Raw genomic sequence first — 17151 nt, forward strand, 5'->3', positions numbered from 1 at the left:
CCGTTAATTGCTGAATGACCTCTGAGTATCTAATTCCATTTCAATATGGGACCTAAACTATAAAGAAACCAGCCTGAGTTGGGCTTAGCTCACCACACCATTGAAGGCCTACTATGACTTCAGGACCTGATCAGGAACATAGAAACCTTGACCTACAGGTATTGTAGATTACATTTGGATGAAGTTACATGACTGAAAACAAGAAAGAGAGATAGTAGCTGCTTCCTATGCACAGATTGGTGACCTATTCTCTTCTCCAGTTGTTCCCTTTCTCTTGAGCCTAGAATCTCAGTCTCTTCTCATGCAGCTATTCTGTTTGGGGGTCTGGCAAGCTTGTCTATTGGACAAAGAGATTATATATGTCAGAGTCAATAAACATTTATTAAGAGCCTACTATTTGCCATACTAAGTGCTGAGGACACAAAGAAAAGTATGACAGTTTCTGCCCCCAAAGAGCTCACAATATAATGGGGGAGACAATATATAAAAAAGCTAAAAAAGTACAGGGGGGAAAGGTTACCTTTGCAACCAGGGTGGGAAATGATATAAGGGGTTCTGAGTTTCTCAGCTGATTTCATCTTGCAGAATGATGAGTTTCCAGAGAAGATGAAGTCTAGGAAAATAGCCAGGTGAGGAATAATGAGGAAAATTCACTGACTGCCATCCTTAAACAGGAAAGGATCATGGAGGAGTTCCCAGATACTTATCTCCCATCTTCTCCAACCAGGGCAAATGAGGGGCTAAAGGAGCATGAGTTTCCAAGTTACTTTCATCTTGCAGAAGGATGAGTCTCTGAAGAAAGCAAAATCCAGAAAAGTAACCATTATATCAATACTAGCAGATATCATTATTAATATTACATGGCATACAGATGCTTGGTGGCACTGTATGAGTAGGCATGATTTCACCAAGGTGGACATGTGGCAAACAGAACTGCCATATCAAGACCCAAGATAATGTCATATATAGGTCCAAGGCTATAAATAGACTATGAATTATCAGAAAGCAATAAGAAAACATAGTTTCTTGTCCACACTCTGTTGTTGTTATTGAAAATGGCTTAAATAATTTTCCCCTATGCATTCCATGCTCAGCCCCAAAAGCAAGATTGATCCTAAGAGGGTGAAAAATTTTGATGAGACAATGTATTCATCACCAGTCATTGCATTCCTGAATCTGGTTCAAAGGGAATTTCACTCACCAAGATATTATACTGTTGCTGCCTCTGTCACAACTCAATTATGAAACTAGGACTAGAAATATTTTCACTTGGGACAAAAACATTAAGGGTGGAAGGTGAGAGAATAGGGAGACTGAGATCATTTTAACTGGTGCCATCACACTGGGAGGAGTGGTCCAAGCATCACACCTACCTCTTGTAAGGTTTGGGAAGAGAGATGGTTCCCAAAAGAAGGGTACCAAGCTGGGTAGATGGTCCAAGAGATAATTGCTGTTTCGTGGCATGGGCTGGTGAGGTGCCTCAGGGATCACCAAGGCAATGAAGTTCAATCCCATAAGAAGGAAGAAAAGGAAAAAAGAGCACAACCCTGGGGAAACAGCAGCATGCTACCCCTGATTAAGCACATTCCCAGAGATTTCACTACCATGGGACAAATTCCTTGTGTTCTGGACTAGTTAGCTCTACTCACTTATCATGGTTAGTCCAGCAGAAGTTTTACCTATAAAAGACATCCAGTCTGACATTCTTGACACAAGTGGCCCTACAGATGATTGTGAAGAAGACGCTGAGTACCTCTGAATGGTAAAAACATGAATATAATGCACTAACTCTATATGGGAACTAACAGTAACTTTGGAGTCACAGGAACTAAATTTGAATCATTGGTTGGCCACTTACCACCAGTGGGAACTGAGGCAGGTCACTTCATCTCTTGCTGGACCTCAATTTCCTCAATGATAAGATTGCCCTTGATGACCTCTAAGGACCCTTCTGTTATCTTGTGATCCTATGTCTTCTGGACACTGAAAAGAAGTTTAATCAGTATTTTCCACTTGCTGAAGCCCCAGAGTATCTGGTCAAATGAAAGCTGGTAAAAATCAGATCAATCTAAGCATAAAGTCCACTCAGTAGTCATGGTACAAATGCTGGTCAATAGAAAAGAAGGATGAGGAAATCACCCAGGTATAAAGGAGTACATGGAGGAACTCTCTGACTCTCTGCTGTCATGTTCTCCCACAAGAAAAGTCCTCCTACTTGTCTACTCTTAGAGCTCAATTCAATCCACACCCTGAGACTTGTTCTGCCTTTGGGTAGGAAGCATACAAGAACGTGTATCTTCCTTTCCTGTGTTCTCTATCTAGTTTGATCCAACACCCTGTAATCTGGCCTTGGCTTTACTCTCATAACCCATGGCAACCATTCTATTGCCCCAGAAGCTCTAAATATCAAACAGAAGCCTTTTACCCAGAGTTTTCACTTACAGTCTGATTCCTATATACTAATACTCTTCTGAGGCCCTGATTCTTTTGTTGCCCAGTCATTCTGTCTCAAAGTCACTGTGGTACAGCGGAAGATACCTTGAATTTTGAGTCAGAAAACCTGGGATCAGATCTGAGCAGTAGAACTAGTTGCATAACTCAGGACATAAACCTCAGTTTTCACATCTCTAAAATGGTGAAAATTATACTCTCTACTTCATGGGGTTGTGAAGAAATTTCTTTGTAAATCTAAAAATGTTACATAAATGTGAGTCATTATCATTCCTTCTGCCTGAACCGCTATACATGACCCTCTCCTACAGGGAACTCTCATAATTACTTGTACTTTTCTATCTCTGCCTTAATCATATCTTCCCAGAGCTAGACACTCAGCACTAGCCTCCCCTGGTCTGACCTGCTTAGCCACGTCCTACTACAACAATTATGATGATATCCACAAATATTTAATAAGTGAATGAATGCATGCATTCATATAATAATAAAAACATGACCCTGCTCTTTCATTTCAGTTTCTATATTTCTTTTTTTAACTCCTTCCAAAATGGTATACCTGTAACATCTCATTTTGAAACTTGTATTGAAATTAATCACTCACCTAGTCACTAACAGCAATACTAATTTAGTCCAGATGAAAGGAAAAGGAAGTTTTTCACTGTGTCTCTCAAGACATAGATGGAAGCATTCTTACAGGAGAACCTTATGGGTTATGTATAGGGATAACTGACAGACAGAGGGGTTGGTGATGTGGGTCTAAAGAAACTCCAAGGATGATTTCACAGGAATAGACTTGATCGACTACCCCTACATAGTTGGGAAAAACAAGGGTATTGTGATATGAATTCCCAGTCAAGTCTGAAATAACCTCAGGCTTCTGAAGAGGACTTTGGACACATGAGAATGGTATGGACTTTCCAGAGGACCTCATCTCTTGAAATCATCAACAAATTAGGGCCCTTCTTTACTTTCTGATCTGCCCACATGAGAAATACTACTTAAAATTAGGTCAACAGGTCAAGCAAGTCTAGCAGCTACAGATCTAACTAGGGTTACCTCAATTCCACATCTATTAGGAAATTACAATGTGAAAGGCATGGTACCTGATGCTGAGAATATAAGTATGAAAAGCAAAATAGGCCCTGCTATCAAGGACTTTACCAGAGCCAGGCAGAAGCTGACTATATTGTTTGAGCATCCAAGGGGAAGGGGGGAAGAGAAGTAGACACAGAAGATGCAGGTTAGAATACTGGCTCCAAAGCTTATGAGTTGTATGACTTTGGGTAAGTCACTGAGTGTCTCTAGACTTTAACTTCTTTATTCATAAAGTGAGGATGTTAGATGATGTGATCTCAGAGGTTCACACACATACACACACACACACACACACACACACACACACATATTCCCAATTCCCCAAAAATCCAGAGAAGATTCTACATTAACAGTTATCAGTGTAAGCTGATAAAGGAATGCTTGTAAGTGGTAGATGAGCATGTATGATATAAATTAGAATTGGAAAGAAAGACATCTAGAAGATCTACAATTGATTTTTTATTTAGTTTGTTATTGTTTTAATGTGGAAGACACAATTTTCAGTGAGTGGGATCTACAAACCTTCCTGGAGGTGGTGACACTTGAGTGTCATAAAGGAAGAAAAAAATTGATTTGATGGAAATGTGAAGGAAATGTATTTCAAATACATACTATATGGAAGTTAGAGAGTGCAAGATGAAATCAGGGAACAAATAGCAGTTCATTTTGAGTGGAAGAGCGTGTGATGGTAAGTCAGATGAAACAAGGTTGGAAATGTAGGTTAGAGTTCAACTCTGTAGGGATTTATTGAGCATGTCCTATGGGAGGGTTTCCTGCAGAAGATGGAATTTTAGTTGGGATCTAAAGGAAGTTAAAGAAGCCAAGAGGCAGAGATGAAGAAGAGAGTTCCAGGTATAGGAGACAGCCAGAGAAAATGTTTAGAGCTTAGAGAGGAAGCAGCTTGTGCATGGGAAGCAAGGAGGCTGATGTTGCTTGGATTGAAGAGTATAAAAAAAAGTACAAAGAATGAAACCATTCTTACTCTCTAAGAGCTTAGAAGCATACACTAAAGAAATGCAAAATAAGAGCCAGATAATTAGGGAGGGAAGACACTAAGCCTTGTGGGATCAGGGACATGCGCAGCTAAGGAGTTTGTGTTGTGTTCTATTGGCACTAGGTGGGCATTGAAGATTTCTGAGAACATTCATCATCATGGTCCAACTTGCACATTTTGAAGACTATTCTGATTGCTACATGAAGAATGGATTGGATAAGTGAAGGATTGAAATCAGGAAGATCAGTTAGCAGATTATTAAAATGGTTGAAGGGTTAGAGGACTTCGAACTGCAAGTTTCAACTTCTACATTTTCAAAATGGAAAAACTAAGACCCAAAGAGGGTCAGTGACTTGTCTAAGATCATGTAGGTGGTGAGCGAAAGAGCCAGGCTTTGTCCCCCGGTTCTACACCATTAATGATTCCTTCCATTACATCACACTGCAATGTCTCCATAGGCAAGAACAGTAAGAGCTTTAACTTCTGTCGTGATTCATGGTTTCAGTATAAGTATGAATGGAGAAATAGAAAAAGGATTTCTGAAAACAAAGAATTCATTAAAGCCTTGTCTCTGACATTGCCTCTGTGACCTTGGACAAGTCATTGGTCCTCTGCAGGCCTCTGTTTCTTTCATCTATAGGATAGTGAGGTGGGACTGAATGCCTCTACAGCCATGATCTTATGAGTCTGAAGATACAGGTCTTGGGTGAAGCTTTGGAATCAAATTAGGCACAAATAAAAGGAAGGAATAGCGTTTTGGCCAGTGAGTGGTATGCCACAATTTGGAAGAGGTATCTTCAGGACTTGGTCTCCAGGACAATGACTGTATAATTGTTGAAGTCACCATCAACATCCTTGTGATCACAAGGGCTCAAAAGCTCAAAATTGGCCTTGGTGCCCTTTTCCCTCACCTCTTTTTCTATTGTTTTACTGACATAATATCTCTGATCCATCCCCTTTTCTTTATTCATGTTCCTAGTTCAAGTTCTTCATCCTCAGACACTCACTAGTTGTGTGACCCTGGGCAAGTCATTTAACTCTGTTTGCCTCAGTTTCCTCATCTGTAAAATGAGCTGAAGAAGGAAATGGCAAAGCATTCTGATATATTTGCCAAGAAAATCCCAAATAGGATCACGAAGAGTTGGACGCAACTGAAAATGACTTGATAAGCCCTGCACCCTGACCATGCTGCTTCCTGTTCTAACTACCTTGAACCTTTCAACACTGACCCCTAAACTACCAGAATATCCTATCCATGGCTTTCCAATCTTTTCCTTATCCTCTAGTTCTGTCTAACATCCTGAATGTTGACTTATGCTTTATGTTCAGTACTCATTTCACTTATCTTCTAATAATAATATCAGTAATAGGCAATAGTCACTGGCATCTCTATAACATTTTTAAATTTGCAAGCCCCTTTACACAGAGTTCATCTCACTCAGTCTTCCAACAACCCTAAGAGGTAGCTGTTACAGATGTCATTATCTACATTTATTGCACAAATGAGGAAACTGAGGCTCCTGTAGGTTAAGTGGCTTGGCCATTGTCATACAGTTAGACAGTTTTGGAGGTGGTATTGGAACCCAGGTCCTCCTAACTGCAAGTCCAATGTTCTATTCACTATGCTATATAGCATGTGTTTTCTACATACTATAGCTTTCTATATACTATTTTCTATATACTAGCTCCCTACGCATGACCTTCGATCTATCTAGCGTGGCAGAAAGGCTTAGAATCTATACCCTACTGAGGATGTCGGTACTGACCATTTAAAGGCAGGCTAGCTTTTTGTGGAGAAAGGAGGGAATTCTTTCCAAATTCCATACAGGTCTTTTGGTACATTGGAAGAAGCGCACCTTAAATTAACAGATTTGCAAAAAGAGAACACAAAGAACATTTTTCTGACCCTTTCTTTTATAGAGGAGGAAACTGAGCCCCAAAGATGTAATGCAATTTGTCCTAAGTTAGGAAGCGGTTGAAATCTTTTCAGTCCCAAACCTGTATTCTTTCCATTGGGGCTTCTTCTAATGTGAACACATAGTTTCTCCACCTATCAAGAATTTGGACATAATGACCCCTAAGGTCCCATCCCAGTTCTACTATTCTAAAGGTTATCATTGAAGTTGCAGATTTCTTTTGGTTAACCACTGGACAAAAATTCCCTTAAACAAAGAGGGGCAATGGGGGAAATCCAGGACACAGTTCGTGTTCTCAGGATATGTTCTCAGTTCTTTTACCTCCTTGCTTAAATTTAGGCATCTAATGGAATCCAAGGGGAAGGTATCATCAAACTATGGTGCTTTGCTACACAACTCTAACATCCTCAGCTTCTCCTGAGTCACAGTGTCTGCCTGAAGGACTAATAGTTGATGGAAGTTGATGTAGTTGAAGAAGAGTTCATTCAGCACAAGAGGAAAATGCCAAGAGACACAACCTTGAAGGAAAATGGGGCTCAGTTATAAAACACAGAGGGGCCCTTCCACACTCATCCACAGGCAGGCCCGTTCCCAAGAGGAATTAGCCCTTTTGTTTGCTGACTCTCAGCTCAGGCATGTTGCACATAAAGGGCCAGAGTTCTCAGCCCAAGCAGGGAGAATGCCTGACAAATTCAGTCAGAGGATTCAGGGAGGCCCTACATAACCTCAATCCATGGACAAACCCTGGCACAAGGAGGCTCGAGGTCCTTCAAGCAAGCACAAACCAAGGAAACGCAACATGCTGGGCTTCTACTGCAACAAACTTTTATGGTGAAGCAAACTCTACAAAGTTCACTGAAACTTGCAAAAATGTGACTACTGTAGAGGGAAAGTTTGCCAAATTATGCAATCTTGAGCAAAATTCTCCTTGCCACCCCCGCTGTGATGTTCAGCTAATGGCCTTGCCAAAAGCAGTTGCTAGCAAAAAAAAAAAAAAAAAAAAACAAAGAAAACACCTTTTTTTTTTTCTTTTTGGCATATGGTGAAAAGCAGAGCAGCAGAAAGCAAACCCCAGGGTAGTGTTTTTTTAACCTTTTTTTTAAAATAAAATTATTGAAAGTGGCTTTTTGTTCCTGGCAAAAGAGAACTTAGTAAATAGTGGCATTTTCAATAGAACTCTTACATATGAAAGCATTTAAGTGCAAAAGAAACAGTACTTGGGAATAAGTTTAAGATCAGATCATTTTGGTGCTTGGTTTCCTAATCAGTCTCATCCAGAGTAAAGCATGAATAAATCATTGCTACGCAGAGTTCATAGTGGAAACAAGTGAGGAGTCCAGTCTGTAATTCCTTTGCCCCCCTGCTCACTGACTGTACTGTGTTCACTGGAAGGGGTGGGGCTGCAAACTTCTACCCTTTGGGTGGATCCTCAAACATTCTCCCAGCATGGTCTTTGGCGTAATATTAAGGTATTTACGATCAAAGTTAACCAACCCTGTGTAGCCTCCTCCTTTGCTTACTGCAAGCAAGGGCGGCCCAAACTCTGGGCACTCTGTTCTCATCCTCCTCACTTACATTAGGGTACCTTATCCCTCTGAGCTTCCTTTTGTGGATTTGTCCAGTCTAGTGTATAAACAGGAGAAAGAAGATGCTTGGAAAGGACTAAGACACTCTAAAAGTGCGCAGTGAAATTTTCCAGATTTATTAGACTTATTCATAGTTAGTTAGTCTCAAAAGACAGTCTTTTAAGTAAGCCTTCAGAATGTGTGTATTTTAAAGAAGGAAAGTTGAGCAAGTTATTTAACCTTTTTTGGACTCAGTTTCCTTCTCTTTAAAATGGAAGAATTTCAGGCAGCTAGGTGGCCAAGTGGATAAAGTACAAGCCCTGGAGTCAGAAGGATCTGAGTTCAAATTCAGCTTCAGACACTTGACACTTACTTGTGATCCTAGACAAGTCACTTAACCCTGACTGTCTCGCCAAAATTAAAAAAGTTAAAATTCAATGGAAGAGTTTAACTAGATTATTTTAAATGTCCTGCTCTGATTTAATGAGAAAATTATAATATACCATATGAGGATCAGCTTAAGGAACTGGAATTGTTTATCCAGGAAAAATAAAGACTTAGGGGAGACATAATTGCTGTCATCAAATAATTGAAGGATTGTTATATGGAAAAGAAAAAATGGTTGCAGCTAGAAGAGTGCTTTTATTATTGGCAGTAATGTGAGACAAAAATTTAGGAAACTGCCACTCCCTTTTTCCCTTTCCCCCTCCACACTCTAGTTAAATCTTGCCAAGGAGAAATTTAAATGAACCTACGTTACACTTTGGACATTGTAACAGTTAAAAAGAATATTCCACCTCAACCCAAAGAGCAAATTGAAGAGCGAGAGCTTGAGGAGTTCACAGAGGAATTAATAAAGGAATTCAAAAGATAAATTTAACATGAACCTGAGAGTTTCGCTAACTTTTGCTAACTGACTATGGCAGCTATAGATCTGACTCACAAAAAGGTTGAAATCGCCTCTGAAGCTATTGCTGAAACAGCTAGAACTCAACTTTTTGGACAAGACATCACATAATAGTCACAACTCAGAAAAAAGTAGTAAATGGAATCATCATCATCGCTCACATTTACATAAGGTTTACTACGGATCAGGTACGATGCTAAGCTCTTTACAATAATCTCTTTTGATCCTCACAACAACCCTTGGAGGTAGCTGCTGTTATTATCCCCATTTTACAGATGAGAAAACTGATGCAAACAGATGTTAAGTGATTTGTCCAGGGTCACACAGCTAGTAAGTGTTTGAGGGTAAATTTGAATTCAGGTCATCCTAACTCTAAGCTAGGCATTCTATCCGCTGTGCTACTTAGCTGCTTGAACAAAAGAAACAAAGATATAGACAGGTACCAGGCATAAATATCAAGATGACGGCATCTTAGAAGACCAAGAGGAGAAGCAGAGAAGACAGAATAGCTCAGCAGTGCACATGACCAGCTTGCAGCACAGAGACCTTCAACTGTATGATATCCACAGACCATGGATGACATCAGCAATTCTTGAGGGAAATAAAAAAATGTAGTGTTAGAGGAAGAAAAGGGAATCTAGCTGGGACACAGTTATAGGACCAAGAGTTGAAAAGAACATTGGATGGAGACCATTCAGTCCAACCCCTTTATTTACAAATGAGGAAACTGAGGTCCAGGCGAGGCAAGCTACTTGCCCAAAGATACAGAGGTAGTAAACATTAGAGGAGGGAATAAAACCCAGGTTTTCTGGCCCCATAGGTAGTGAAGTATGAGTTGCACTGGCTACATATGTACCCTATGCACGTACACTTTTTCATGCATGTTTTCTATGCATGCTCTGTTCACCACTAATGGTATGGGAACCTGTGAAAAGCAGAGAGAGAGAGAGATGAATTATCTACGTAAATAAATAATATATTAATATAAAATATATATAAATAATTTCCATATAAATAAGAATTTAAAATATAATTTTTATCATTTATTTTGTCTTTATGTTTAATGAAATGTATTTTTCTTTTAATTAATTAATATGTTCTCTGGTTGCCCTGCTTAAAGAATCACAAGTGAAGGTTTATAGCCTGTGGATTTGAGTGATTAATGATGACAAATGTGCTTTGAACCTTCTAATGAGATCTGTGCTACCCATTTTTCTACTTGGATCCAGAGGAGGGAACTAAGTTCAGTGGGTAGAAATTACATGGAAGCAGATTTAAAAGTTCTGCAAGACGTGAGTTGTCCAAAAATGGAATGGATGATCTACTTCAGATATATCAAGTTCTCTATCTCTGTAGGTTGTTAAGGGGAGTTTGGCTGACTACTGAAGGAAGTTGTGCATAGGATTCCTACTTTGGTTAAATGTCAGAGTAGAGGATATCTAAGGTTTTACTGGGATTCTTTGCTTTGATTATTCAGGTCCCTTTACCCATATTTTTGCAGTGTTACCTCTTCACAAATGTTTCCTAGAGTGGATACTTGAATGCGTCAACCCTAACTTCCATATGGAAGTGAGCTCTGAAAGTGAAGAAGTCAGAATAAAATCATATGAGTCAAATATTATAATGATATAGAGTACAAGTGGCCTATCCTAAAATGGCAGTCCAGTTTGGGTTGGAAACTTACAGAACCATCTAATAATGCAGAATCCTTGAAATGGTTGAGAAACACAAACACTTAGGATTCTCTAAGATTCCTTTCAAGGACAGTCTATAGGAAATAAAGTAAAAATCTCAGCTATCTGGAACTATAAGGGTATCAGTCATACTAGAGAACTAAATTTTCTGGATAACTAAGGGTTACATCTTTAAACAGAACAACTAGATTTTTAAAAACTTAACTATCTTCATAATGTATCTCACAGTTTTATGCCTTTTTCTGAGTCTGCTGAAGAAAGTTTAACCTTTTATTGATGAATCAGGGTTGTCATTATAGACATCAGGGATTGAACTATGCCATTAAAGGATGCTGCCCTCAGGGTTTTACTCAATGGACTCAGGCTGCTGTGGATTTTGAATTCTTTTATCTGCTTTTTAGATTTTCTGTCTCCTGCTCACTCTCAGGCTGCCCACTCTTCCTTCTCATTGCTATCAGTGTGCTTGCTTTCATGACTTCTGTCTTCATTTCTAATTTGATGCTTTCAAATTAGTTTAGAGGAATTGGAAACCAGATAACCGAGTTTATTAAAGTTTTACTCAAGGCAAGATAAAACCTAAATGTTGTCACAGAAGATGGATGACCATCTTAGTTCTTCTAATAACTGCTTTTGAAGTTGCATCTTTCACTTAATAGTCTTGAAGAATATACATTTGGAAAGTATGAAATTCCCTTATGCACTCTGGCATAAAGTCAAGATTATTAGGTCATTACCATGTGCCAGGCACTGTGCTGAGCTTTGGTGATACAATGCAAAAACAAGTCACAGCTTTCATGGAGTTCACAATCTAATGGGAGAAGTAACGAGCAAACAACCACGTTCAGACAAGGTATCAACAGGATAAATTGGAGTTCATCTCAGAGGGAAGGCACGAAGATTAAGGAAGACTAGGAAAGGCTTCTTGACGAAGGTAGATTTTAGCTGAGATCTGAGGGAAGTCAGGGAAGCCAGGATGCAGAGAGGAAGAGGAAGGGCTTTCTGAGAATGGGAGGACAGCAAATGAAAATGCATACAGCTGGAATACTGAGTATACCTAAATTATATTTTTTCCCAAGTAGACAGTACTAGGGTAGACATAACATGCCCTTAAATAAGCATTATGAGTATGAATATGATGGGAACAAAGGAGAGATCCAGACAAAGTACCATAGGAAAATTTTAAGAGTAGACTTTATATTCAGCTGGAGGAATTAGGGAAAACTTCCTACAAAAGATCATTATTAAACTATGATTTGAAGAGAAGAATTTCCAAAGGTGAGGAATGAATGAATGAAAAAACATACTTCTATTGTTACTAGAAAGGAGATTTGAGATTCAATGAAAGGATGTTATGAATGAATGAATTTCAAAAAAAGCATTTGTAAGTATTATGTGCCAAACACTGTGTTAAGTGCCAGGAATACAAACAGAAAAGTGAGACAAGCCCAGTCCTCTAGATCTACTCTTTTTTTTTTATTATTAAATTTCATTTTTCTTTTTTAACACAGTTCATATCACATAAAACAATTCCAACTTTTGGTCAGGTGACACTTCTTTTTAAAGTATTTACAATATAGACCACAAAAGACATTTTTTTTAAACATTAACCAACTGAGACACAAATAATATTTATGTATATTAATTTCACAAGCCCTTAACCTAATTGTCTCCACAGTATTATTAAGAATTAAAGGACCCTTACTTATTGTTGTCAGTCTAAATTCCTAAGCCTAATAGCTTAATTTTAGACTTAACCTTGGATGTTCCCCTACCAACAATCTATAATTTAATAAATCTGGTATTACTCTTACAAATCTTTTGACTATAGGCAATTGCCACTAAGAGTAGGGACATTGTAGGGAACCAACATCTCCCCAACTTCATGTCAATTCCAGGTAGGAATTGCATTCAGTCAGGCTTAAAGTCTGCTAGGTGTCAGTGGGGAAATTGAGTCAGGAGAATACTACCTCAGCCCAGGCTGAACAGCCACTCTCCCACCCTTCCCATGAGATCACCTTTTGCAGTTCATACCAGCATCTCACAGGCTTACTGGCATCATGGATTGGAGGCTCAGACCTCCTTTCTTGCTATCCATACCTGGACTTAGACTCAGAAGAACAGTCACTTAATAGTCCCCTAGCATCTTAAAATAGCAAGTTCCAATAACCTGGTTTCAAGTATACTATAATTTCACTTTGGCTAAGAAACATCTTTTGAGGCAAGTCTTAAGTGGCTTACATGCCTTTCTAGATGTGTTCTAGCTCCTGATTAAATAGCAATCATAAAATCAAATTTACCATTAAAACCTTAACTTTTCCATCAATGTCAAATTTTACCGGAGGTTACCTACCTCTAGGAAATTTAGACTAAAATTCTTTTCCCCAAATTGAAGATGTCTTTGATTTATTCTAATTAATTAATTCAGTCAGTTGTTCTAATACTAATTGCTTTTACATCACTTTGTAACATGTCCAATTTTTCTCCCCATCACTCCCCTCCTCCTACTTCCTAATACCTTGTATTCTGATTACTCCTTCCCTCAATGTACCCTCCCTTCTATCACTCCCCACTTTTCCCTTATCCCCTCTTTTTTTGTAGGGCAAGATAAATTTCTATACCCCATTCCCTGTATTTCTTATTTCCTAGTTATATGCAATAAAAATTCTCAATATTCATTATTAATACTTTAAATTCCAACTTCTCTCCCTCCCTCCCTCCCCACTCATCCCCACTGAGAATGTAATCAATTCAATACAGACTAAATATGTGTCGTTTTGCAAAAGATTTCCATAATAATCATGTTGTGTAATAGTAACTATATTGCCCTCTATCCTACTCTATCCCCCCTTATTTTTTTATTTTTTATTCCCTCATTTGACTTTGTCCCTTTTCAAAATATTTATTTCTAGTTACTCCCTTCTCCCACTTGTCCTTCCTTCTATCATTCCCCTCACCCCACTTGTTGCCTCCTCCCCTACTTTTCTGTAGAGTAAGATAGATTTTCATATCAAATTTAGTGAGCATGTTATTCCCTCCAGCCATATGTGCAGAGACTAGCTTCACTTTTCCCCTCTTCCTTTCTCCCTTTTCTCCTCCATTGAGCAAGATTTTTCTTACCTCTTTTATGAGTTATAGCCTGCCATTTCTCCTTTTCTCCTCCCAGTATTTTCCTCCCTCACCCCTTAATTTTTATTTTTTTGTGTGTGTAGATATCATCTCTTCTGATTCAACACAACCTGTACTCTCTGTCTATATATGTGTATGTGTATGTGTGCGTGTGTGTGTGTGTGTGTGTGTGTGTGTGTGTGTGTGTACAATCCCTCCAACTACCCAAATACTGAGAAAAGATTCAAGAGTTATAAATATTTTCTTTCCATGTAGGAATATAAACAGTTCAGCTTTAGAAAGTCGTATATGATCTATCTTTCCTGTTTACTTTTTCATGCTTCTCTTGATTCTTGTGTTGAAAAGTCAAATTTTCTATAGAGTTCTGGTCTTTTCATCAATATGTATGCTTCAAAGTCCTCTATATCATTGAATGACAATTTATTCCCTTGAAGTATTATAGTCAGTTTTGCTGGGTAGGTGATTCTTGGTTTTAATTCCGGTTCCTTTGACTTCTAGGATATCCTATTCCATACCCTTTGATCTCTTAATGTTGAAGCTATCAGATCCTGTGTTATCCTGATTGTACTTCCATGATACTCAAATTGTTTCTTTCTAGTTGCTTGCAGTATTTTCTCCTTGATCTGGGAACTCTGAAATTTGGTCACAATATTCCTAGGAGTTTCTCTCTTCAGGTCTCTTTCAGGAGGTAATTAGTGGATTCTTTCAATATTTATTTTGTCCTCTGGTTCTGGAAAATCAGGGCAGTTTTCCTTGATAATTTCATGGAAGATAATGTCTAGGCTCTTTTTTTGGTCATGGCTTTTAGTTAGTCCCATAATTTTTAAATTGTCTCTCCTGGATCTATTTTCCAGGTCAGTTGTTTTTTCCAATAAGATGTTTCACATTATCTTCTATTTTTTCAAACTTTTGATTTTGTTTTTTAACTGGTTGGTTTATCTCATAGTCATTCATTTCCCTGAGCTCAATTCTCTCTTTCAGAGAACTGTTTTGTTCAGTGAGCTTTTGAACCTTCTCCTCCATTTGGCTAATTCTGCTTTTGTAAGCCTCCTTTGGCTTTTTGGATCTCTTTTTCCAATTGGATTAGCCTCTTTTTTAAAGGTGTTATTTTCCTTAGCATTTTTTGATTCTCCTTCAGCAAGCTGCTAACTCACTTTTCAAGCTCTTCTATTGCCTGAGCCCAGTTTAAGTTCCTTTTGGAAGCCCTGGAGGCAAGGGCCTTGACTGTCTCTGACAGTATGCCTTGTTCTTCCTCACGGGAAAGGATGGGAGGAGACACCTGATCACCAAGAAAGTAACCTTGTATGGTCTTATTTTTTTCCCTTTTTTGGGCATTTTCCCAGCCAGTTACTTGAGTTCTGAATTTCCTCTCCGCAACCACCTTGCCTCCAGTTCCACCAAGCCAGCACTGAGGGCTGAGATTCAGATGAGCTGCTCCAAACCCTCAGGGACTTTAGGGCAGGGGCAAGGGCACTATTCAGTGTGAGATTAAGATCAGCTGCTCAGGTGGGGGCAGGGCCACCACACAGGGCTCAGTTCCCTCAGGGGCTTTACGATGAGGCCTTTGACAATGGATGTGGGCTGCTCTCTGCCTTGGGAGCCCCCGTCTGCTGCTGCCTCCACTGCCGCCACCTGAGGAGGCTTGAGTTATGGGGACACCCTGCTCCCTTCTCAGCCAGCCAAAAAAACCCTTTCACTGACCTTTAGCACCTGTGGGTTGAGGGATCTTTGCTGTTGCTGAAGATTCTGTCCCTGAAGCCTATTCAGTCCAGCTCCTCTCTGTGCCACGCAGCCAAGTCTGGGCTGGGCTCTGTTCCATGTCCTGTGTGACAGACCATTCCCATCAGTCTTTCAGGTCACTCTGGTCTCAAAATCTCATCCTCCCATTGTTCTGTGGCTTCTGCTGGTCTCGAATTTGTTGAGAGTCCTTCTTTACGGGTATTTTACAGGCTGTGGGGAAGAGCTAGTGTATGTGTGTTTTTCTACTCCACCATCTTCCCTCCACCTCCTCCCCTCTAGCTGTATTCTAAGTAGAGGAGATAACTCAAATCAGTGGTGGCCAAGCAAGGGAATGTCTGAGGAGTCACTGTCAAGATGATTTGATCTATAAAAGGATTGTTACTCAGCAATGCAACTACTACTTCCCATTTAATGGGTAGGTTATTGATAATGTCCCAATGAATTCAATCAATCAATAAGTATTTACTAAGTGCCTGCTTTGTGCCAAGCATTATGCTGAGAACCAACTCATGCTAAAAAGTCTTTAATTATATCTTAAACAAAAAATTGTCTCAATATGTTACAAATGTAGTTTTCCTGTGACGATAGCATGTGCACACTTGAAACATAATAGTTTTGTTTTCTGCAGCAACCTGAAACCTTAATGATAGTGTTTTATCATTATAGTTATTCTAAGCATTTAGTGGACAAATCTAAAATATTATGAGAGGTATATTAAATTCTCCTGAAGTGCAACACAGCTATTTGTTGTTGTTGAAAAGGGTCTAAAGAAAACTCAAAAAGTTGGAAACTATTGAGTTCCTTTAGTGGCCTGATAGAATTTACACTCACTCACCAATCAAGGCAGCTCTGTCTAGTGTAGAAGTCACCAAACTGAGTGGATTTGCTTCCCAAGGTATAAGGGGCTTTGTATTTGAAATAAAAGAAGGTCCTTGAAACTCAGAGAGGTTCAAAGATCATTTTTAGGATCTATTGAATTAAAATATCAGGAAATCGGGTGTTGTGGAAAGAACATTAAATTAGAAGTTACAAAAACATGGATTCAAACTTTCACTTTGACACTTACCAGTTCTGTGATTCTGGTGAAGACGTTAACCTCCGTAGGTTTAGTTTCCTCATTTGTAGAATGGAACAATAATATTTGTATTTCCTGGCCCCTGAGATTATTATGAGGAAAGTGCTGTGTAAACCTGGAAGCACTATGTAATTTTGAGTAATTATTAAATTCAATTACTCTAATAAATTGATCAAATGCTACTTACATGTTTAATTGTACCTTTTCCCCTGTGAATCCATAATATCATTCATACATATAATGGTGCTTTAGTATAGGACTTGTGGAAGAATTTTGTCATTCAGTTGTTCAGTCACATCTGACTCTTCATGATCCCATGGAACATATTGTTTACAGGGTTTTCTTAGTAAAGATACTAGAGTGGCTTGCCACTTCCTTCTCCAGCTTATTTTACAGATAAGGAAACTGAGGCAAATAGGATTAAGTGATTTATCCAAGGTCACACAGATAGTGTCCGAGGCCTAATTTGGACTCAGGTCTTCCTGACTTCAGACCTAGCACATTAGTTACCTCTAAGTCTGAGGTTAAGTGACTTGTCCAGCTAGTACATGTCTAAGGCTGGATTTGAATTCAGATCTTCCTCAC

The 17151-nt window shown here is 39.0% G+C and overlaps 1 long non-coding RNA gene across 1 annotated transcript in view; it reads right to left on the reverse strand.

Annotated features, from left to right (window-relative positions):
• Positions 1–362: 362 nt before the first annotated feature.
• The window catches only part of LOC140508862 (uncharacterized), a 60628-nt gene continuing 43839 nt past the window's right edge, over positions 363–17151 (reverse strand). Inside the window, exons 2-3 of the long non-coding RNA XR_011968506.1 lie at positions 1859–1983; positions 363–792 (exon numbers count right to left, since the gene is read on the reverse strand). This is a non-coding gene — a long non-coding RNA (uncharacterized lncRNA). The remainder of the gene's footprint in view (positions 793–1858; positions 1984–17151) is intronic.

The sequence above is a fragment of the Notamacropus eugenii genome, chromosome 5 (assembly GCF_028372415.1).
Source record: "Notamacropus eugenii isolate mMacEug1 chromosome 5, mMacEug1.pri_v2, whole genome shotgun sequence".
Classification (NCBI taxonomy): Eukaryota; Metazoa; Chordata; class Mammalia; order Diprotodontia; family Macropodidae; genus Notamacropus; species Notamacropus eugenii.